This window comes from Chiloscyllium plagiosum, unplaced genomic scaffold (genome assembly GCF_037043375.1).
Source record: "Chiloscyllium plagiosum isolate Xiang-an unplaced genomic scaffold, Cpla_swu_hap1 HiC_scaffold_29, whole genome shotgun sequence".
NCBI classification, from domain to species: domain Eukaryota; kingdom Metazoa; phylum Chordata; class Chondrichthyes; order Orectolobiformes; family Hemiscylliidae; genus Chiloscyllium; species Chiloscyllium plagiosum.
The window spans coordinates 64,245,005-64,248,490 of record NW_028270167.1 but is presented as its reverse complement, the minus strand read 5'-3'; the positions used below and the strand labels follow the sequence as shown (position 1 = coordinate 64,248,490).

The window sequence follows — 3,486 nt, the reverse complement described above, 5'->3', positions numbered from 1 at the left end:
TTGTTAGTTGTGAGATTACTTTATGACTCATGCCCCCGGCCTGTCTCACATTTTGCATTCATGCTCGCTGTGTCTGAAAATGCATTTGGTTTGCCAGTTTTGTTTGTGTTCCGTGTTAAATGCTTTCTGTTTTGCGATTCGCTCAATACATTACGAATTAACAGGGTTTCTGAGGTAACTTCCAGCTGCAAAAATCCTCAACTGAGAATCTGGGAAAATTTCCCGGAGTATGGTCAGTCGGAGCAAAAGTAAGGAAGTCGTTCGTTTCTGCAGTGTCTTACAACGCTACCTTTCCCGTGAGCAGTCGAACAGACTAAATGATTGTGCCACAGACTGCGACGGCAAGCTCCGCTAAAAAGTAATCCTTTACAGCCGGTGTAAGCAACACAATGTTATTGGCGCACACCGCGTGGAAACAGATACTTCGGTGTATCTCGTCCATGCTCACCACATAGCCAAAATTAAAGAGGTCTCATTAAACAACGAGCGATTGGAAACATATAGGTGAAAGGTAAAATGGCTTCAACTTTCAGTGCTGGGTGCCACTGAGCCTTATCAGTGGGGACTGCGCCTTGTTTCTGTAGTGTAGTGGTCATCACGTTCGCCTTACGCGCGAAAGGTCCCCAGTTCGAAACTGGGCAGAAACTGCTTTGTTCTTCAACTGCAGCATTTTACATGGACAGGAGCGGAGTTTTCTTGCTTGCTTTCCCATCTGCAAACCTGCCTTCGAATTTGCTTGAACAAATCTGCTCTCGTAGTGAAATGTAATGCAACTCCATTTAATTACTGTGAAAAGCATTGTAAAGTTTTTCTCCAACCTGATTGTGATCATATGCCATTCTGTTTGAGAGTGTAGTTATCGCCTTCTGATCCTTCCACGAAAATCAGTACCGCACTTGCATTCCTTGCGCAGGCGGCCCGTTTCCAAGACAGGGAAGAAGCTGATGCGCTGGTGTCACAGCGCACCGCGGATTCCTGAACTAGTCTGTCTGTCAAATGTACCCCCAAAGTCGTCTATGAAGGACATCATTTGGAAGCGGTCTGTCGGTATTCAACGTGCGTGAGTTGTTACCAGAGGTCCTGAATCATGTTTTGGAGCAGTTCGCACGTTAGTGGCTCATTCAATTAGCAACAGCAATGAAAGAAATTACACTCTCAGAGGAACCTCTGGACCTGTGCTTTGATAGCGCCCCGAGATCTAACCACGTTGGAACTGAAACGGAGGAATCGACAGAGAGGCTACAGAATGACATCGCATCCATTTGGTTTTCTTTAAATCACTGACGAGCAGGAAAATGTAAACTGGGAGGGCGAGTGGGGAAGTGAGGCAGTTGCAGCTCTGGTGAAATTCCTTCTTTGTGATTCACTCAGCAACCAGAGACGTGTGAAGGTGACTCAGGCGTGAGAGCTCTTCACATCGAGAACAAAAAAGCACTCAAGGGCAGTTAGCACCTCTTCCGGAGTGGGGGTGGGGTGAGCTAATTACCTTTTGACTTCTGTTACTATGTTCAGAAACTGCCTTTTAGATTGATGTGAACAGAAACTGCATTTCTAATAAGCACCGTGGAGTTTAGCAAAATTTATTGAGTCGCTTCTCGTCGACTCAGTTGGTATCCATGTGGCTCATATCCAGGTGTGAACATCTCTGCAGCGAATTGCACGGGTAAGGCAAAAAGGCAAGGAAAGTGGCCTCTCGAACCGGCTCCGAGGTCAGAGCATCCTCACAATGTGATCTGTCGTTCTCGGATTGTAATGCTACCTCCGGTTTTAGGGTGGAGAACATTCTTTGGGACTCTTATTCTGCAAAACAGACACAGTGACTGTAAACTCTGCTGCGCGGTATGATGTGGAACACGGCCTGCTCAGCTTTGTGCATTTTCCCTGTAGTCCGGTGTGTTTCATGTTCCGTGTAAACGTGAAAGTTGTCCTGTTTCGATCAAAGGGTGAAATCATTTAGCAAAGCAAGAATCGAAATTGCAGTAATGTCAAGCAGCTCATGGTAATTTGACCAAATCATAACCGATCGCATGTTCTCACGCACTCACAGATACATTTGTAGTTGAAAAGATTCTGAGAAGATAGACTCAGCTTACCATTGATAGTTGTCTGGATTGATGGGCTATCATTATCTGCTGCGAAATTGATATTGTAGATGGGCACATCCCAGCAGTTGTGCGAGTCGGAGAGGGACCATGGAACCCTTTTCACGTGGCTTTGCATCGGTTGTTATGCAGGAGCACAATTGGAAGTGCAAGAAAATGGGGCAGCGCGGCTGGCTGGTAGTGTGGCCGAGCGGTCTAAGGCGCTGGATTAAGGCTCCAGTCTCGACAGAGGCGTGGGTTCGAATCCCACCACCGTCATTTCTGCTGATCGTTTCCAACGACGCAGCTTGTTAAAATGCTGTTTCGACTCCTGCTGCATTTCTGTTTAAAACCGAAGAAAATTGGGTTTGCTTCCCGGGCAATTAACTGTGGTGTGGCAAAGTCCCAACTTTTCCGGTGTCTGTGCTGTCATGATCGTGTTCGCCTCCTGCGTGGAAAATCGCAAACAGCTCTGCTGTCCCAGGCAAGTTGAGCGTTTACTGGAACCGAATGTCGACTGTGATTTCATTGCCGTTGTGAAACAAAGTCCTGCGGTGGCACGACTCGTCGTTATTTTGTTTTATGGCCAATGGGAAAATCGTTCCAATGAATTGCGATGTCACATGTTATTGAATTTCTCCCATTTCCTTCATTTCCGTCCTGCGGACATCGGAAGGGAAAGGTAATCTAATCCAGTCTGTGATTGGTGAAATTCACTTTTTTATGGCCCATTCTTATTGTGTTCTTTCTTTCTCTCTTTTCAGCATTGTCTGGGAAGTGGTGGTGCACTCAGGCTCCAGTATGGTTCAAAGAGCAGTTTGGAATTGCCCTGTTGTTAGTTGTGAGATTACTTTATGACTCATGCCCCGGCCTGTCTCACATTTTGCATTCATGCTCGCTGTGTCTGAAAATGCATTTGGTTTGCCAGTTTTGTTTGTCTTCCGTGTTAAATGCTTTCTGTTTTGCGATTCGCTCAATACATTACGAATTAACAGGGTTTCTGAGGTAACTTCCAGCTGCAAAAATCCTCAACTGAGAATCTGGGAAAATTTCCCGGAGTATGGTCAGTCGGAGCAAAAGTAAGGAAGTCGTTCGTTTCTGCAGTGTCTTACAACGCTACCTTTCCCGTGAGCAGTCGAACAGACTAAATGATTGTGCCACAGACTGCGACGGCAAGCTCCGCTAAAAAGTAATCCTTTACAGCCGGTGTAAGCAACACAATGTTATTGGCGCACACCGCGTGGAAACAGATACTTCGGTGTATCTCGTCCATGCTCACCACATAGCCAAAATTAAAGAGGTCTCATTAAACAACGAGCGATTGGAAACATAAAGGTGAAAGGTAAAATGGCTTCAACTTTCAGTGCTGGGTGCCACTGAGCCTTATCAGTGGGGACTGCGCCTT

The 3,486-nt window shown here is 46.2% G+C and overlaps 1 non-coding gene across 1 annotated transcript; it reads left to right on the top strand.

Moving 5' to 3' along the window:
- Positions 1-574: 574 nt before the first annotated feature.
- On the top strand, positions 575-647 carry trnav-uac (transfer RNA valine (anticodon UAC)). Its single transcript has one exon. It is a non-coding gene; the product is annotated as a tRNA-Val (tRNA).
- The last annotated feature ends 2,839 nt before the right edge of the window (positions 648-3,486 follow it).